This window comes from Prunus avium, chromosome 2 (genome assembly GCF_965620075.1).
Source record: "Prunus avium chromosome 2, drPruAviu1.hap1.1, whole genome shotgun sequence".
Taxonomy (NCBI): Eukaryota; Viridiplantae; Streptophyta; class Magnoliopsida; order Rosales; family Rosaceae; genus Prunus; species Prunus avium.
Genome location: NC_142285.1, coordinates 13,264,642 through 13,285,560, shown reverse-complemented (window position 1 = coordinate 13,285,560; position 20,919 = coordinate 13,264,642). Strand labels below are relative to the sequence as shown.

The 20,919-nt window shown below is 37.3% G+C and overlaps 2 non-coding genes and 1 pseudogene across 2 annotated transcripts; 2 read left to right on the top strand and 1 right to left on the bottom strand.

Moving 5' to 3' along the window:
* Positions 1-314: 314 nt before the first annotated feature.
* Positions 315-12,103, bottom strand: LOC148296542 (uncharacterized; annotated as a pseudogene).
* On the top strand, positions 8,540-8,646 carry LOC148296543 (small nucleolar RNA R71). Its single transcript, XR_015834191.1, has one exon. It is a non-coding gene; the product is annotated as a small nucleolar RNA R71 (small nucleolar RNA).
* Positions 12,104-12,119: 16 nt separating the features above from the next.
* On the top strand, positions 12,120-12,226 carry LOC148296541 (small nucleolar RNA R71). Its single transcript, XR_015834217.1, has one exon. It is a non-coding gene; the product is annotated as a small nucleolar RNA R71 (small nucleolar RNA).
* Positions 12,227-20,919: the final 8,693 nt, after the last annotated feature.

Below are 20,919 nucleotides of genomic sequence, written 5' to 3'. Positions count from 1 at the left end.
TCCTCCTCCTCCTCATGCCATTGGTGGAAGACACTTAATATCTACAAATAACCACTCATTAAATATAAAAACAAGATTTGGAATGAAACAATAAAAATACTCTAATAGATTTACATAAAACAAAAGAAAATACTAACAACTATAAATTTAAGGATAAAACTTGTATTAATTTTGTACTCATCAAATACCCCCAAACCTATATTTTGCTAGTCCTCGAGCAAAAGAAAATAAAAAAAACTAAGTAGAAAAGAAAACTAAGCAACTTTCGTAGGGATCTCGATTGCATTTAGCATATGCAACAAGCCTTTAAACCCCTAGGTTACCCTAGTGGACGAGTATAGTCTCGTGAGGGCTTTCAGTGATGATACCCACAAACATCGAAATGAGAGATTTTTAAAAATTTATGCTACAACAAAATTTGAAAATTTTAAACAAATGCTTAACCATCATCAAAAGCTATCTGGATTGAAAATTCATGAACAATTTTTAAAAGAGCAAACATGCTTCAAATTAATCCCCACATAAAGTCTCGATCACTTATAATTATTTAGTAAATTTTTCATTTGTTTCCTTTGGTGTTTAAGTGAACCAACACATTTTAGAGACAAAAGTCAATTTCAATCACAGTAACCTCATTATTTCAATCATTATCAAAATTCAGTGCAAATAACTATCCAAGGCATATATACAAATTTTTATTATTATTATTATTTTTTTTTTTTTTTTTTTTTTTTTTAAAATTGTGACTGTGCAATGTTTAGTTCTATTAAGCTTTCTAATTAACCCATGTAGCGAGATTTAGGCCAACGACTCTTAAACCAAAGGTTTTAAGGCATTAGATGTAGAAACACCCCTAAGGGCTTATTAACTCGAGTTAAAAAGGCTACAGAACTAAACTAGTCACAAAATGTATTTACCTCAAAACTTTACCGTTTGACGCGAACATTCGCTGCTGTTTAGGCAAGAGGCCCGGTTACTAAGTAAAACTCTGGATAAATTAACATCATTATTATTTTTTATTTTTTTTACTTTATTTTTTTTTTTTACGCCAAGGTCAATCAAGAGCAATGTCATCTAACTCTACTTGAAACAACAAAGTTAACTATAATTGATCTTTTCTTTCATTCTCACTAAAGTGTTGATGTGCATGTGAGAGTTCAAAGTATAACTCATGAATTATCCACTAAATAGAAATAAGTGAAAAAAAACTAAAATTATGGGTTTAAAATTTAATAATATGTTTCCAATCGTAAAAATCATTCATGAGTGTTGAATCTGATTTGATGATAGTAAGCATAAAAATCTAGAGATAACACCATTTTTTTTTTTAATTTTTAATTTTTTGGGTGAAATAAAATAATAAAAACAAAACAAAACTATTAAAAACAAAACTTCTAAACCTTACCCCCAAACCTAAATCAAACATTGTCCTCAATGTTTCAAAATAAAAGCATAGCAAATGTATGAAATAAGAGGGTAAATGATATAGAAAGATAATACCTGGAAAATATGCGTGCCAATCCCTTGGTATTTATCCATTACAGAATAAAAGACAAAAATAAAAAATCCAAAAAAAAAATAAAGACTAAAATGAAATAAAACACACAAAAAAAAGAAAACCAAAATCTATACAAATATACACAAATATACAAGCAACTCATGGATGACCAGTTAAGGGCCTCAGAAAACACAGCCAGGGGATCCGGGAAGGTTGGAGGGGTCACAATGGTCCCGCTTAAAACCCAAACTTCTTAAACACCAAAGGTGTCGCCTATAGAACTCCTAGACACTGTATTGACGAAGATGCTCACTGGAGTTACCAAAAGTCAGCTCATATGAAAAATCTTTTTTTTATTTTATTTTTTTAATAGGTAATTTCTACAGCTTATGAGTATCCAAAAAAACATAAATAGCACAAATAAATAATGAATACGAAACTAAAGATAGTCTGAGAATTCAATCCTGATAAACAGGATTCTCCAAGTGAATTGTGTCATCCTGCATAACAAAATTATCCAAAAATGGTTTAAGACGTTGACCATTAACTTTAAAAACATTACCATTTTTTGGATCCTCAATCTCCATTGCTCCAAAAGGAAAAACTCTTGTGACCACAAATGGACCTGTCCATCTGGAACGAAGTTTACCAGGAAAAATATGCAATCTCGAATTATATAAGAGAACTTTCTGTGATGGTTCAAAGTTTTTCCTCAAAATATTTCTATCATGAAAAACCTTTATTTTCTCTTTGTAAATTCGAGAGTTTTCGTAAGCATCATTCCTTAATTCTGCCAACTCATTCAACTGAAGCTTCCTATTTGAACTTGCATCATTTAAACCAAAATTAAACATTTGAATTGCCCAATATGCCTTATGTTCAAGTTCAACTGGTAAATGACAAGCCTTACCGTAGACAAGTCTGTAAGGTGACATCCCTAAGGGGGATTTGTATGCTGTACGGTATGCCCATAAAGCATCAGTTAATCTCAAAGACCAATCTTTATGGTTAGGACTCACAGTTTTTTCCAAAATTTGTTTTATCTCCCGATTAGCAAGTTCAACTTGACCGCTTGTTTGTGGGTGATATGGGGTAGCGACTTTATGAGTGACACCATATTTTTTCATTAAAGCCTCAAAAGGTTTATTACAAAAGTGTTTTCCCCCATCACTTATAATAGCTCGAGGTGTTCCAAATCTTGCGAAAATGTTTTCTTTTAAAAACCGCAAAACAGTTTTATGATCATTATGTCGACAAGGAACAGCCTCTACCCATTTAGAAACATAATCAATACCGACCAAGATATAAAGATATCCAAAAGAAATAGGGAAAGGACCCATAAAATCAATGCCCCAACAATCAAATATTTCAATTACCAAAATTGGGTTCAAAGGCATCATGTTTCTACAGGTAATTGCCCTCAACTTTTGACAACGGTCACAAGTTCGACAAAAAGAATTAGTGTCTTTAAAAAGCGTAGGCCAATAAAATCCACACTGCAAAGTTTTTGCAGCGGTTTTCTATACAGAAAAATGACCGCCACATGCTTCATTATGACAAAAAGAAATTACTGCATGGATTTCATTATCAGGTACACACCTTCTAATGATCTGATCAGGGCAATATTTAAACAGATAAGGGTCATCCCAAAAGAAATTTCGAACCTCTGTAAGAAATTTCCTCTTGTCTTGAGCAGTCCAATCAGATGGAATTTTACCTGTAGCAAGAAAATTAACAATGTTAGCAAACCAAGGTAATTCTGAAATAGCAAATAATTGCTCATCTGGAAAAGAATCATTAATTGGCAATGTTTCAATGGTATCCTCAAAACTCAATCTAGACAAATGATCAGCCACTACATTTTCTACTCCCTTTTTATCTTTGATTGTGATGTCAAATTCTTGAAGTAGTAGGGTCCACCTAATCAGTCGAGCTTTAGCATCTTTTTTTTCAAAAAGGTATTTTAAAGCTGCATGGTCAGTGAAAATAACAATAGGTGATCCAACTATATAAGAACGAAACTTATCCAAAGCAAATACCACAGCAAGGAGTTCTTTTTCAGTTGTAGAATAATTCATCTGAGCACTGTTCAAGGTTCTGCTTGCATAATGGATGACATGTGGCTTCTTATCTTTTCTTTGCCCCAAAACAGCTCCAACCGCGTAATCACTAGCATCACACATAATTTCAAAAGGTAAAGTCCAGTCAGGTGGTTGCATAATTGGAGCAGATGTGAGCATTTTAATTAATTTCTCAAAAGCCTTTTGACATGAATCAGACCACTCAAATTTACAATCTTTTAATAGGAGATTACACAAGGGTCTAGATATTGCACTAAAATTATGAATAAATCTCCTATAAAAACCAGCATGACCTAAAAATAATCTGACATCTTTAACAGTTTTTGGAACTGGCAATTTTGAAATCAATTCAATTTTAGCTTTATCCACTGCAATTCCTTTAGATGAAACAATATGACCAAGAACAATTCCAGAAGAAACCATAAAATGACACTTCTCCCAATTTAAAACAAAGTTTTTCTCTTGGCATCGAACCAATACTTTTTCCAAATTACTCAAGCAATTATCAAAAGAATCACCAAAAACAGATATATCATCCATGAAAACTTCAAGAAATTGCTCAACCATATCACTGAAAATACTGATCATGCATCTTTGAAAAGTAGCAGGAGCATTACATAATCCGAAAGGCATTCTACGAAAAGCAAAAGTACCAAAAGGACATGTAAAAGTAGTTTTTTCTTGATCTTCAATGGCAATTTCAATTTGATAATAACCTGAGTATCCATCTAAGAAGCAATAAAATTCATGACCGGCTACCTTTTCTAAGATTTGATCAATAAAAGGTAAAGGGAAATGGTCTTTTCTAGTTGCAGAATTCAGCTTTCTATAATCAATGCACATACGCCAACTTGAAAACACTCTAGTAGGTATCAATTCATTTTTATCATTTTCAACCACAGTTATGCCAGATTTCTTAGGTACAACTTGAGTAGGACTTACCCATTTACTATCAGAGATGGAATAAATAATACTTGCATCTATTAATTTCAACACCTCAGTTTTAACAACATCTTTCATGATTGGGTTTAACCTACGTTGTGCCTCCCTAGAAGACTTGGCTCCATCCTCTAAAAATATTTTATGAGTACAAACAAGAGGACTAATTCCCTTAATGTCAGCAAGAGTCCAACCAATGGCAGATCTGTGAGAATTCAACACATTAAGTAACTTACCTTCTTGCAAAGAGTCAAGTTCAGAAGATATTACCACTGGAAAAGTGTTGTTGGACCCCAAGAAGGCATGTTTAAGTCCCATGGGTAAAGGCTTCAACTCTAGATTAGGAACTTCCACATTTGATGGCAATGTCTTTTCCTTTCGAGGTGGAAGCTTCTCAAACCTTGGAGTCCATTTATCAACCTGTAAGGAATTAAACAACGAATTAAGATAAGCAATTTCTGGCTCCTCAAGTAATTCGGATTCTTTAAAATTCAATAAAAGAGTCTCAAAAGGTTCAGAAATACTAGTCTTCTCAAATTGATCCTGTACAAGAACTTCAATCAAGTTCACCACTCCACATTCATCATCTTCATAAGGTTTCCTAAAAACATTAAAAATGTTAATTTCCAATGTCATGTTACCAAAACTGAGTTTCATTATCCCACTCCTACAACTGATGTGTGCATCACATGTAGCAAGGAAGGGACGTCCTAAAATGACAGGAATTTCATTTTCAGAATGTAAAACAGGTTGTGTATCCAAAACAACAAAGTCAACAGGGTAGTAAAATTTGTCCACTTGGACCAATACATCCTCAATTACCCCTCTCGGCACTCATACAGAACGATCAGCAAGTTGCAACTTCATTGTTGTGGGCTTCAATTCACCAAGACCTAACTGCAAATACACTGAATATGGCAACAAATTTACACTAGCCCCCAAATCAAGCAAAGCACAATTGATGTAATTTTTTCCAATTACACATGAAAGAGTGGGACTTCCTGGATCTTTGTATTTAGGAGGGACCTTATGTTGCAACAATGCACTCACATGTTCAGTCAAAAATGCAGTTTTCTTCACCTGATGCTTTCTTTTAAATGTGCACAGATCTTTTAAAAATTTAGCATAAGAAGGAATCTGTTTAATAGCATCTAACAGAGGAATATTAATTTTGACTTCTTTAAAAACATCCAAAATTTCAGGATTTTGATTCAATTTCTTTGGAGGATTTAAAGCTTGGGGAAAAGGAGCAGGAAAATGATTTTCATTTAATTCACTCAATTTGGACTTGTTTAGTTCATCATTATTCTTAGATTTTTCAACTTCTTTTGGTGAAGGTGTGTTATCAATTATTTTACCACTTCTAAGAGCAATGACAGACTTAGCATGTTCAATTGAGGTTTCGCACAAATTAACATTCTTTGGATTTGGTTGAGTTTGAGAAGGAAATTTCCCTTTTTCATTTATTGCAAAAGAATTTGTCAATTTAGAAATTTGGCTTTTAATTTCTTTATTTTCTTCAACCATTTGACCAAACAAGGTAACATACCTTTGATTTTGCTTCTGTTGTTCCTGCATAAATGCTTGAAGAGTATCGCTCAAAGATGGTCTAGCATTAAATGTATTAGTTGCAGGAAATTGATGATTGAAAGAATTTCTCTCACTTACCTGAGGTTGTGAATCATTGCTCCAACGAAAATTTGGATGATTCCTTGTCGCTGGATTGTAAGTGTTGGAAAAAGAAGAATATTGTTGTTTGAAGTTTCCAACAGCAGCACAACGCTCCTCATAAGCTGTAGGAATTTCAAAACATTTTTCCAAAGTTCATTTGAATATTGAACATGCATTTAATCAAATTAATCGCAGCGGAAGTCTAAGGTGGTTGTTTAAATCCAAAAACAAAACTTCTTCCAAGTATCTTAAGCCATGAACATTGATATGTTTTTCATAAATGAAAATTCAAGAGAAAGGATAAGATCTAATTACCCTTGAAGCAATTATATGAACCAATTTGTGTTTGGTCTTCTCTTGATGATTTCCTCCTTGTTGATCTCCTCTTTGATCTTTGATCTTTGCTCCATGATCTTTCTCCTCCATGTGAGCCACAAAAGTATATGGCCTCTAAGTCTCCACACCAATGGAACCTTGAGATGAGAAGAAATATCTTGAGAATACTTGAATGCTAGTGCAAGATTCTCAAGATTGGTTTCAATCTAAACCACTTTGAAAGATGAAAGTGTTTCACTCTTGAAAACTCTCATTTTTCTCTCTTTGATCTTCCAAACCCATTTGGTTGATGTTGGATTGTGTTTTTGTGTTAATGAGCTTATGGAAACAATTCCCATACACATTCACTTAAGCATTTTCGGCCAAACCCCATTGGGCTTCCAAACTTGGGCCTTATGACACTTAAACCATAATATTTAGGTGTCTTAAGCCCTTGGGCTTGATACCCAACCATTTGGGCTTCCCGTTAACTATTACCGAGGCCCAAATACGTTTTTACACGTAGTAAATCATCCACATCAAATCAATCACATTGATTTCCTCATTCTCATTTGTATTACTCAAAGTTAACCATTTAAGGTGTGCGATCCATTAGGTTCTAATTAGCAAGGCAGTGGGAAAATATTAGAACTCTTTCTAACCAACTGGAATTAAAACCCCTTTTTAATTCTTCCTTTATTTGGATCGATCACAATCAATCCTAGGACTTCCACAAGCCAAGAGTGACATCTAGCAATATATCAAGGCTACCCAAGCTAACCAGAATAGATGAAGAACCTATTCAGTTGGAATTGCAATGCAATACGGTCCTTCTCTTATACAATGTTTCAAATCATATTATTAGGGTACGGATTGTTTATGTCAAACCCCTAATATGATTTATAACCTCAGGTGATTCAAAAGAACATGATTAAGAACAACTTTCTAAATCAAGCTCAAAATACTTTGGCCAAAGATTTACTGAATCACATCTTGAAACATTCTCCTTCTTTATCGAAAGTAGAGATTCCTTATTGTACATTCACATGCCCCTATGATGAATTAAGAGATCCCAACAACACTTAAGACAAATCTTTTACGGCTTGCCTTTAAGAGCTATCAAAGATCAATAACGCATCACAGGACAACCATGATGCCTCAGGTCTAAGGACTAATTTGCATTATTGCAACTATGAGTTCTCATTTGACATGTAGATAAATACTCCATATGAGAACTACGGTTGATCGCGTTCAGTGTACACATTCACTAATGAGCACCCACATACTTGTATTAGTGTCAACTACACAAATGGTTTGAGACTAACCATCCTCCCAATTGAGCATACATAATATGTGCTAATCTTGACGGTTTATCAATGCCCATTTGATAACCTATGATTAGGAACACTTTGGGATGCTATAATTAGATATTAAAGGTCTCCTGAATCTAATCCTCTTTAGATTACTTTATCTCTTATTTAGCATACCCTGGACATTTGTTTCTTTACACGATGTAAAAGATAACAAATTAGTTTGCCCTTTTATATATCATATACGAAATGTATTCTAAGGAGATTACATCAAATGTATTGGCTCTTAGGGCACATTTCTAACATAAGCTCCTTTCATTTCCTGAAAAATTGGGCAATTTTTAACAGTATGACCAATCTCATAACAAGAATCACATACTTGATTAACATCAGCTTGAAAAACAGGTTGAGGCAAATTTGATTTTTCCGTTTTCAAAGCAGCTATTTCTTTAGTTAAAACCTCAAATTTTAATTTCCAATCATCTTCTTCTTTTAATTGATAAATTCCTTTATTAGTAGAAGATGTGGCAATTCTTGACCGATCAATGGTCTCAACTGGACTGGGGACAGTCCATTGATAAGCTTTTTCAGCAATTTCATCCAAAAATTCTAGGGCATCATCAGGGTCTTTTTGCATAAAATTTCCATTACACATAGACTCAACAAATTGGCGATCACGAGGGAGAAGCCCATCATAGATATAACTAGCAAGACGCCAGTTTTCAAATCCATGGTGTGGGCACAAATTCAAAAGCTCTTTAAATTTTTCCCAAGTTTGATACAAAGTTTCATTTTCCTTTTGAGAGAAATTTGAGATTCTTTTCTTAAGAGCAATCGTCTTGTGATTAGGAAAATATTTGTTAAAAAATGCTTGAGTCATTTCCCCCCAAGAACCTATGGATCTAGCCCTTAATGAATACAACCAACTTTTAGCCTTTTCTTTTAAGGAAAAAGGAAAAAATTTCAACCTTATGAAATTAAGCCTATCAAGTTGAACATTGTAAAAAGTGCCAATAGCCTCTTCAAATTCCCTAACATGCACATAAGGATTTTCACTTTCCATGCCATGAAAAATGGGAAGCAGTTGAATCATTCCAGGTTTGAAATCATAATTTGGCATGTTAGGTGGAAACATGATGCATGAAGGATTTGGTGCACGAATAGGATGCAAAAATGTCTCTAAAGTTCTAGGTGCAGCTACTTCTTCTCTTATTTCATTATTCTCAATCTGAGCATTAATTTCTTGTTCATTATTCGCAATTTCTTGTTCATCATTCACAATTGCTGCCATGCTTTCAGATTTGTTGGATATTTCAGTTGAAGAAGTTGAAGCAGAATGTTCTAAATTAACAGTTTCAGACTTTTTGACAAACCTTCCTAGATGATCTCTAGGTCGCATAAAGAAAATAAATAAACAAAAACAAAAAATAAAAAATACAAATACAAATATATATTAATAATGAGATAAGTTTGGAAAGAGTGTACCAGATGTGAAGAATTTCACATAACAAGCAAACCTTTGACCAAGGGGATCTCTGCACTCTTTGACAAGCCGCTCCCCGGCAACGGCGCCAATTTGTTCAGACCACTTTTGCAAAACCCAAGGGAAGGTATCGTATAGTAGTGTAGCTCGGAAGTCCGAGTATCGTATCCACAGAGAGCAGTGTAAAGAAAATAACAGAGATGAAAAAGAACAAGTGTGATTGAGAGGTAGATTTATGCAAGATTTGATTTAGAGAAAATTTAATTGATTAAAACACTAAAGCATTAGGTTTCCACTTTTAACATAAGCATGCAACTCTTAATAATTTGATCCACAAAATATTTTCCAATGTAGTTGTTCAAAATAATTAAAGCTCTTTTTAATTTCCTTTAGAAGTATTCTAAGCATAACTTGTACCATTGGCAACAAACTATCAAAAAATAATCTTCATAAAAATTCTATTAATCTTTATCAAAATTCTATTAATCTTTAGTAATTCTCTTCTCTTTTAAAAGCATGAAAGTTTTTACTACACAATGGGAAAAACATGATTGAACCCATGAAATAGATTATCAAACTTTCATCAATTAATTAAAAGGAAAACTACAAATTCCATTTGAACAAATACTACAAATTCACATTAAAACTTAAGTTTGGATCAAACTAATAAAAATTACACACTTATATTAAAAGCTTTCTCCCTAGCCTTAGCTTAGGGAGTTAGTTCCCCATAATAAAATAAAACTAAAAACAGAATTTAAAACTTAGGAAGTTGGAGGGAAGAGAGAAAAAGCTCAAGAATTGTGGAGCTTGGTGTGTTTTTTACAATGCCGTAGCTCCTCCTATTTATAGGAGGATGGGAGCAATATTCATGAATTTAATATGTCTTCCACTTGCCATCAAACCAATTGCCAAGTTGCTTCCCTTAATTAATTCATTGTGATGATGACTCCTTATCTAAATTCTTCAAAACTTTCTTCCACTTGAACACTTTATCATGCATTTCCATACTTTCCTTCGTGTCTTCTCATAAAACCTGCAGCAACTTTCCTCAAATTGTAGCTAGATAACAACTCAAGCATCATCATTCTTCTTTGCATTCATTGGTTGCAAGTAGTCAATTTGAACTTCTCCTTCATTGTTTATTCATTCTTTCTTTATTTCTTCAATGATGGAAGCTTGCATGCATGTCCTAGAGCATAGATGCAATTGATTTCTTCTTCTTTAGTTTTGGCATTGAAGCACACGTTGTCTTGAGCATATTTCCTTGACCATGGCTGCACACATTTTCATCTTTCTTCTATCTTCTTTTTGCAACACATTACTTATTCCTCCTCCTTCTCATGCCATTGGTGGAAGACACTTAATATCTACAAATAACCACTCATTAAATATAAAACCAAGATTTGGAATGAAACAATAAAAATACTCTAATAGATTTACATAAAACAAAAGAAAATACTAACAACTATAAATTTAAGGATAAAACTTGTATTAATTTTGTACTCATCATCACACCACCATGCTTCACATTCCCAAATGTCAATTTGACTACCCACTAGCTCTAATCAACCTCACCATGCAGATTTTCAGCCTCATTGTCTTCCCTATAAATACCAGGCTCCAACTACATTTGAAAGGGTTCAAACACCAAACACAAGCCTCCCACGGAGCAAATTATATTTTCCTGTCATTTATCTTCTTGTAATGCACTTTCAATACCTTTACTTGCTTTCTTAGGAGTAGTGGCAGCTTGTAGGAAAATTCATTCATCAATATATCATACGACCCTTGATTTTCAAGGCGCCGGAGCACCATCCTTGTTACTCTTCCATTCATCCCATATATCATACGACCATTGCTATCTAGCAACGCGCCGGAGCACCACCTAAAAATCCACCAGTAACACCACCAGTAACGGCCTTGTAGCTCAGGCCGTGAACCTGAAGGCCGAGATCAGTTCCTCTCTCGGCCACAATCGTTTGATTAGAAGTCAAACTCAAACAGGGGCGCAACCCCACTATTCATCCAATCACATCACCCTCAAACGCACGGCAGACCGTGCTGGCACGCCCGCGCACAACCGCACCGCACCAAAAGAAGGACGCCACGTGTCGATGCGGATCCCCTTTGCCCGGAACCCCAGGACGTGAGATTTGCGAAGCTAACACTTTCTCCCTCTCAATTTCTGAATTGCAGCATGACAATTTTGATAACCAGCTTGAAGGTTATTGTTTGTTTGTTGTTGGGTTTGAATAAACTGAGTTATAATCTCCTTCAAAGTTGGTTCTCTTGGTTCATTTGGATTGGCAGGTTTCTGCTGAGGATCAATGCGCTGCTCAGACTGATTGTTGTTGCTCCTTGAGAAATTGGGGTGGTTCTTCCATCCCGAGTTATACGCGTTGGAGTAGGGATCATGTCGTGGCTTTTGAAATGAATTTATTTGATTAGCCTGCTCCTGCATAAGATCACTCAAAGGGCAACTATTAGTGGGATGAAAATTGTCAAAGCAAATAGCACAAACAGAGGAAGGAGAAACAAATCTAGTCATTGACTGCATGAAATTTTCAAGCTTCTTTTCCAAGTTGGATACTTGAGATGCTGAAGTAACTCCAGGATTTGTATCGACACTATGCACACTAATCTTCCTTGTGAATCTGTCATCTCCCCATTGCATAGAGTTGGCAGCAACTCTTTCAAAAGTTTTGAAACACTCCTCAGGATCTTTCTCACTCAGAGCTCCTCCACACGCAGCATCGACATTGTTTCTACTAGCTGAGGTTAGGCCTTGGTAAAAGATCTGCATTTGCATCCAACTTTCCACTCCATGATGAGGACATTGTTGTAGTAGATCACAAAATCGCTCCCAGCACTCATGAAAAGATTCTTGAGGCTTTTGTTCGAAGTTCATGATTTCCTTCCTAAGTAGCAACGTTTTTTAGGCAAGGAAAAATTTCAACATGAATTTTTGAGCAAGTTCTTCCCATGATGTGATGGATCCAGCAGGAAGAGAGGTGAACCATGACTTGGCCTTTTCTTTGAGAGTGAAGGGGAACAATTTCAGGCGCACTATTTCTTGTGAAACTCCCTTGATCTGAACCGTACCACAAGCTATGTAAAAATCCTTAATATGAATGTTGGGATCCTCATTTGATCTACCATAGAATGAAGGAAGAAGACCAATGGTGCCAGATTTCAGCTCAAACGAAACATCATTGATTTCAGGATCAAAGGAGCTCTCGGAACGTTTTTTCTATCTCAGGATCAAAGGGTACTAATTCTTGACCTTGGGATCTTGTGCTGACCATCAACAAACACACACAGTACGCAAATATTTGAGAGCAACCTACAAACAACAAACCAAAAGAGAATAGTTAATAATATGTGGTGCTGGAAAACAAAGAAACAAATAATAAAAGCGAATAAATTAAAGAAATAAAATAAAGTAAAACAATAACACAAAAATTAAAGGGACGACAAGCAACTGAAATAAAGATCAAAGTAAAGCTAAAATCACACAACACAAAGAATTAAACTCAGTCCTCGGCAACGGCGCCAAAAACTTGATGTATAATTTTACTACCTGAAAATTAGATAGTTAAATTCAAGAAATAAACTTGCAAGCGCACAAGGTTAATGCAATATAGCCAAGGCAAGTACAAGGTCGTTCCCACAGAGACTGAATAAATTCTCAAGTTGTTGTGAATTCTAAACTAATTTAAATCCTAAATTACTCTAGACACCCTAACTAATAAACTTAAAACTAATGACTCAACTAAAACTTAATCAAGGAGTTTTGAAAGTTTGTTTTGAAAGATTTTCTTTAAAAGAACGTTGAAAACAAGATAATTAAAAGACAAGATAATAAAGAAAAACGTGAACTAAATAAGTTTGTGAAAGATTTTAAATAAGCTTACCAAGACAACAATTTCACCACAATTCCTCTTATCCAAACCTTAGCATGCATGCTATCAAAATTCCCAAGTTATGTTGGTGATTAGTTCTCCAAAATTATGATTAACTCTTTTCACAGCAATTAACCACTTCTTCTTACACGCAATTTATCCTTGGCGTGAGGCATAAATATAAACATACAAAAAGACCTTAGGTTCAATGAGAACTTCACGCAATCACACAAACCCCTAAGAGTATGGTGTTTACCTTAGGCGCATTTATGAATTTAATCACAAGAAGCAAAACTCATATTAGGCATGGCGTATACCCTAACATTCATCAAATTACTTAACCAAAAACCTAGATGGTAGCTAAGCGTCAAGATCATTAGTTAAGAAAATAAGCACAGTGATTAAATTTCAACAACATGGAAATTCTAATAGCATGACATAACTAAGCTTTGAATAATTAGAAAAGGGTTACATTGTTTCTTAGTAAAAGAAAATTAGTTACCCATAATCATGGTAACAACGCAAAAATAAAACATGGAGAAAGAGATAAGAAAAACCCTTAGAGTTTAGAGGCACGGTCGCTCTTCCTTGCTCCACGGTTGAAGTCTGAAATTTCTGGTGTATCCTTTGAGTCCCCACGACCTCCCCTCTTAAAAGAACCTAAAACCTAGTTAGAATGGGCCTACACAAGTGGCCTTACCCGAAGAATTGATTTCCAAGTCAGTTCCTAACTAGAAAGGGTAATTACAACTAAGTTTCCTAAAACCTCCAGGAAACTGCACGTGATCCTCATTGCAAATACGATTTGAACACCTTCCTGACCTCCAAAAATTACGTGCGACCACTCTTTGGAAAGCTCTGCATGTCTTCTTTTCATCCATATGTCGTATTCCTCAATCCAATGTCGTATGAGTGAGTTATTCCCAAAATACCCCTGCTGACTCAGAGCTCTCCGGGAATTGGTTTAGGCTGAGTTGTCTAATTAAAAATGGGAACCTTAACAGTCTTCAAAAATTATGAAAATATTCATGGAAAAACGTCAAGATACTGTATTTCATCTCCAATTGGAATCATGTCAAACTCTATTACGAGGAATATTTGGCGAATTTATACATTTCGTGGCTCATAGGCTGAAAAACCAGAAAATAACTAAACTTAGCATCTTTAGTCCAAATTAATTCACAAAACTAAGTAAAAGGGATATAAAATCATGTGAAATTATGAACATATCAGGGGGCTCAAAGGAGAGACCAGAAATTTCTGAATTCAACCGTGGAGTAAGGAAGAGAGACTGTGCCTCTAAGGGTTTTTCTTATCACTTAATCCATGTTTTATTTTTGCTTTGCTACCATGACTATGAGTAACTAATTTTCTTTTACTAAGACACAATGTAACCCTTTTCTAATTATTCAAAGCTTAAGTTATGTCATGCTATTAGAATTTCCATGTTGTTGAAATTTAATCATTGTGCGTATTTTCTTAACTAATGATCTTGATGCTTAGCTACCATATATGTTTTTGGTTAAGTAATTTGATGCATGTTAGGGTATACGCCATGCCTAATATGAGTTTTGCTTCTTGTGATTAAATTCATGAATGTTCCTAAGGTAAACAGCACACTCTTAAGGGTTTGGGTGATTGTGTGAAGTTCTCATCGAACCTAAGGTCTTTTTATATGTTTATATTTATGCTTCACGCCAAGGATAAATTGCGTGTAAGAAGAAGTGGTTAATTGCTATGAAAAGAGTTAATCATAACTTTGGAGAAATAATCATCAACATAACTTTGGAATTTTGATAGTATGCATGCTAAGGTTTGGATAAGAGGAATTGTGGTGAAATTGTTGTCTTGGTAAGCTTCTTTAAAATCTTACACAAACTTATTTACTTCACATTTTTCTTTATTATCTTGTCTTTTAATTTTCTTGTTTTCAACGTTCTTTTAAAGAAAATCTTTCAAAACCAACTTTCAAAACTCCTTTATTAAGTTTTAGTTGAGTCATTAGTTTTAAGTTTATTAGTTAGGGTGTCCAGAGTAATTTAGGATTTAAATTAGTTTATAATTCACAACAACTTGAGAATTTATTCAATCTCTATGGGAACGACACCTTGTACTTGCCTTGGCTATATTGCATTAACCTTGTGCACTTGCAAGTTTATTTCTTGAATTTAACTATCTAATTTTTAGGTAGTAAAAGTATAGATCATATGGCAAGGCATGGAATGCCATGGCAGGACAAGGCTCAAATAGCCTCGGTTTTCTTGAATATGGCAAGGCATGCCTGACATAGCCTCGCTTGAGATGCCTCAAAAAGCCTCACTTGCCTTGAATATGGCAAAGCACGCCAAGCCTCACGTAGCCTCACTCCACAAGCCTCAAATAGCCTCACTTGACTTGAATATGGCAAGGCATGGAATGCCATGGCAGGATAACGCTCAAATAGCCTCGGCTGCCTTGAATATGGCATGGTATGGCTCCCATAGCCTCACTTGAGAGGCCTCAAAACCCCTTGTTTGCCTTGAATATGGCAAAGTACGCCATGACATGGCACGCCAAACATCACGTAGCCTCACTCGCCAAGCCTCAAATAGCCTCGCTTGCCTTGAATATAGCAAAGCATGTCATGCCATGGCATGCCAAACCTCACATAGCCTTGCTTGACAAGCGTCATATAGCCTCGCTTTCCTTGAATATGGTAAAGCATTGAAGCAAAGTTATGTTTTTGGTTGGAAATGAATTTAGCCACAACATATAACACAAAATTCATTCATAATGGCAGATTAATCTTGCTTATTCTAGTTGAGGTAAACTTTTTTCATTTAAAACAAGCCTCAAATAACCTCGCTTGCCTTGAATAAGGCAAGGCATGGCATGCCATGGTAGGACAAGGCTCAAATAACCTCGGTTGCCTTGAATATGGCAAGGCATGCCTCACGTAGCCTCGCTTGAGAAGCCTAAAAAAGCCTCGCTTGCCTTGTATAGGCCAAGGGGTGACATTCCCTGGGAGGATAATGCACAAATAGCCTCGATTGCCTTGAATATGGCAGGGCATGCCTCACATAGCCTCGCTTGCCTTGAATATGGCAAGGCATGCCATGCCATGTCAAATAGCCTCGCTTGCCTTGAATATGTCAAAGTATGCCATGTCAGGCACCCCAAGCCTCACATAGCTGTTAGAGTTATGTGACAAACAACTATAGTTCTAGGAATACATATGTGGACATGAGAACTATGTAATGAGATTGCATACATCAAGACTTATATGTGATATAACCATTATTTCATACATTTTTATTATCTTTCTCTTAGATTCTTGCTATGTTCTTGAGTGAGTTTAGTCCATTTTTACTTAGTTTTGTGTTTTACTAGGTTTAAAGAGTAAAGATGGAAAAACAAGCAAAAGGAGCAATTTTGGGATTGAAATATAATGTGCAATCCTGGGAGCAGAATGTGCTGTGCAGAACAGTCAACTTAACAGAATATACTGTACTTCCTCAGAGCGAACCAGATGTTGAGCCTTATATCTTTGGAAAGATACAGATGTTAGCTTTCTGTAGAATTTTACGGTTTGTGATTCGGACGTGTGTGGAGAGAGTTGTGGCCGTTTTAGTACAGACAGTTCGGGCAGAATGTGTTCTGCGGGTTTTGCAAAATAATCCTTTTGAAGTTCAATTCTTGGAGTTTAATTTGTGTCAATCACATTTGGGAAGTGTCTACAAGGATGTGGAGTTATTTTCTAAGGTCTGATCATATATCTAGTAGGATTTGGGATGCCAACTCATCAAAGACAATTGAAGCCAACTAGGAAAGCATAGTTACCAAGTGAAAAAAGGATTTGTTCCTTATTTAAAGAAGACCAGAAATTAAGGTTCTCTTATGCTGGGGTTGAAGGAGAGTCAAAGAGTCGCTGCCATTGTCAAGTTCCCGAGCATCATCACAATCCTTAAGTTTTATTTTATGTTTTCAAGTTTTTCAATTATGTTTTCTTTGAACATGAGTAACTAAATTATTCTCTAGGGCGAGGATGACGCCCGAGCATGGATAGTTATGATTTCTAATGTTATTTAATGGATTCTAAGTTTCTTTTAGATGAATGTTTAATCACTATTTTAATTGTTGCTATTTGTTTAAGTTCTTTGACTGATCACCCTAGGGCTTTGCATCTAGTAAATTGGAAGATGAATTTGAGGCAAAACTCGCAATATAATTCAATTAGCTTCTTGTGATTAAGTGTGGTGAATTACATTATTGCTTGATGAAGAATAATGGTTTGCTTGGTTCTCTGGTTTTCTAGAACGTAATGAATTCAACTTGTTAAATTTATGCCTTAACCAGGATAGATTGTAGGATTGGGTATATGATCTTTGTCTGAACTAGAAAAGAATCTTACACTTAAGGAAAACTATGGTCTGAGTGCCTGAAAAGGACTTTGTTGGCGTTCGCGAATCTCACGGCCTGGTGCTCCGGGCTGAGTGGGTCTACGTCAACACAGGTCGTCCTTCTTGGGTTTTGTGCGATTGGATGCGCGGGCATGCCAGCACGGTTCGCCGTGCGTTTGAGGGTGATATGATTGGTTGGATATATGAGTGATGCGCCTGTTTGAGTCTAACTTTTAATCAAACGATTGTGGCCGAGAGAGGAACTGATCTCGGCCGTTAGGTTCACGGCCTAAGCTACAAGGCCATTAATGGTTGTGCTGATGGTGGTTTTAGGTGGTGCTCCGGCGCGTCGCTGGGTGGCGACGGTCGTATGATATATGGGATGAATGAAAGAGTAACAAGGATGGTGCTCCGGCGCCTTGAAAATCAAGGGTCGTGTGATATATTGATGAATGGATTTTTTAACAAACTGCCACTACTCCTAAGAAAACAAGTAAATGTATTGAAATGGCATTACAGGAATGTAAATGACAAGAAGTAAATGACAGAAAAATGTAATCTGCTCCGTGGGAGGCTTGTGTTTGGTGTTGAACCCTTTGAATGTAGTTCGAGCTTGGTATTTATAGGAGGAGCTCTGGAGAGACAATCGAGGCTGAAACTCCGCATGATGGGTCTGATCAGAGCAAGTGGGTAGTCAAATTGGCATTTGGGATCGTGAAGCATGGTGGTGTAACCCCATAAATCCCGACTGCCGCCCTGATCGTGGGTTCTACTTTGGCCGTGGGGACGCATTTAATGCTCTGGTCTGATGGTTGGTAACCTGACCTCTCAATCTGTAAGAATGTTTGTGCCTGACCACTCTGATTTTCCTTACCATATCCTGACTCCAATCACTTCCCTCATTCCCTCGTGCATTAAATATTTTTTTGCGGCTAGTGGGTTTTGCTGCAGTGGTCAGAGGCGTTGCTTCATTAAATGGGGAGTGGGACTCTGATGCCACGTGGTGATGCCACTTGGTTTTCCCACTTTGGTATTGTATCTGAGGTGTCCTCGGCCAATTTTACCGAGATGGCATTGATTTATAAGCTCATTTGTCTTTAAATAAAGGAAGCAAATGATGCCTTGACCGCGGATAGATGCTAGTGTTTGTGCCTAATAAATCACGGCCATAAGTTGGCCGAAGGAGCCCTTTCTCTCGGCCCTGGCGCTTGTTCGTAAAGGCTGAAACGCAGCGTTTCCCCAGGGTACTTCGCCTTCCTAAACGACAAAAGAAGAAATGCCAAGGCATGATCATCTCGGCCTCAAGCGCAGGCTGAGGCCGAGGCCAAACAAAATCGCGGCCAGAAACATTAAAGTCTGATCATCACGTGATACCAGGGACCCAGGCTTCATTTAATGAAGCAGTGCCTGTTTAATGCAGCAAACCCACTGGCTACAAGGAAGCATTTAATGCATGAGGGAAGGTGGGAAGTGACTGAAGTCAGAATTTGGTGATAGGGATCAGAGCGATTAGACGTGGTCATTCTCACAAGAATTCTGACAGCCTGAGATATTGGTTCACCAGCTATCTAGGCCATAAATGCGTCTCCACGACCAGAAGATCAGAACCCGATCAAGAGCGGCGGCCGAGATTCACCGGGATTTCTGGGGTCACACCACCATACTTCACGATCCCAAATGTCGATTGGACTGCCCACTTGCTCCAATCCAGCTCCACCATACAGATTTTTGGCCTCGATTACTCCTCCAGGGACTCTTCCTATAAATACAAGACTCGAGCTACATTCAAAGGGTTCAACACCAAAACAAAGCCTCCCACAGAGCAACTTATTTTTTCCTGTAATGCACTTTCAATATCTTTACTTGCTTTCCTAGGAGTAGTGATAGATTGTAAGGAAAACCCATTCATCAATATATCATACGACCCTTGATTTTCAAGGCGCCGGAGCACCATCTTTGTTGTTCACTCACTCACCTCATATATCATACGACCGTCGCTCCCTGAGCAGCGCACCGGAGCACCGCCCAAAACCCACCAACTACACCATCACTCAACGGCCTTGTAGTTCAGGCCGTGAACCTAACAGCCGAGACCATTTCCTCTCTCGGCTACAATCGTTTGATTAAGAAGACGAGTTCAAACAGGCGCACCACTCAACCATCCAACACTCATCAATTCATCGACGCACGGTAGACCGTGCTGGCACGCCGGCGCACAAACCGCACCGCACCCAAAAGCAGGAAACCGCGTGTTAACGCATATCCCCTCGGCCCGGAACTCCAGGCCGTGAGATTTGCGCGGCAGACAGCTAGGGCCGAGTTGTTGGTCCTTCGGCTAGACCCCTTCGGTCAACTTTCTCGGCCGAGATTTATTAGGCACAAACATTGCCCCCACATTCCTGGATTCTTCGGTCGCGGCTAGGAGGTAGGCCGAATGAATTCTAGGGGATGGACCCTTTGCATTCTTATGAAGTGATTGACAGTTGGTGCCTTAAATGCGCGAGTCAGACAGTCAGCGCCTTTAATACGCAAGCACATCTCTTAGGCTATCATTGCCTTGATTCGCGCGAGCCGTCGCTTCGTCTCGTCAATTTGAAGCGACGGACTCCAGGTTTTCGACACGTCATCGCATGCTCAAGTGTACTGCCAGGCCGTTACATCGTTCGAGAGAACATTACGTTGTTCGAGGGAGCCACGCCCATTCGTTTCGATTTCGCGGTGTTAGTATAAAAACCCAGCCTTCTTCATTCTTCATTCTTCCTCATCCTTCTTCAAACTCCAGTTTTCAGAACTCCTCTCTTTGTTTGCAAGCAACCTCGTCGTTTCTTCTGTTTCCTCATAGAGTTCACAAACCCCTTAAACCTCTTTCTGGGTCTCCAGCTCTTTTGGTGTTCTTCATGTTCATCCTTCTTCTTTTCGACTTTTTTTTTTTTTCAAAACACTCCACTCCACTTCAATCTGTTTCAATGGCCTCCAGCAACTCTGCATCTGTTGAGGTTCGGTCCCAAGTCTTTCAAACCGGCTTTGAAGACCTCTGCCGAGAAATCCAAGGCTCGGTTCTATCCAATATCGTTGCACCATGGATTGATGATGATGGCGCACCCACTGACTCATGCGTCCTCGGCCCTTCTCTGGATGATGGCATGCCAGTGAGACTGGCCTCTCATCTAAAAGACCACATGGTGGATCTCTCGGCCTTTGACTAGGGGGATTACCAAGTCTAGAATTTCATTCGACCGCAACAACAATGGCCGACCTCGACCCCAGACTGGGAAAAATGGCTGCCGAGGGTGGAGCACTTCTTCGGCCAACAGTAGAGAGATCAAGGCATCTACCAC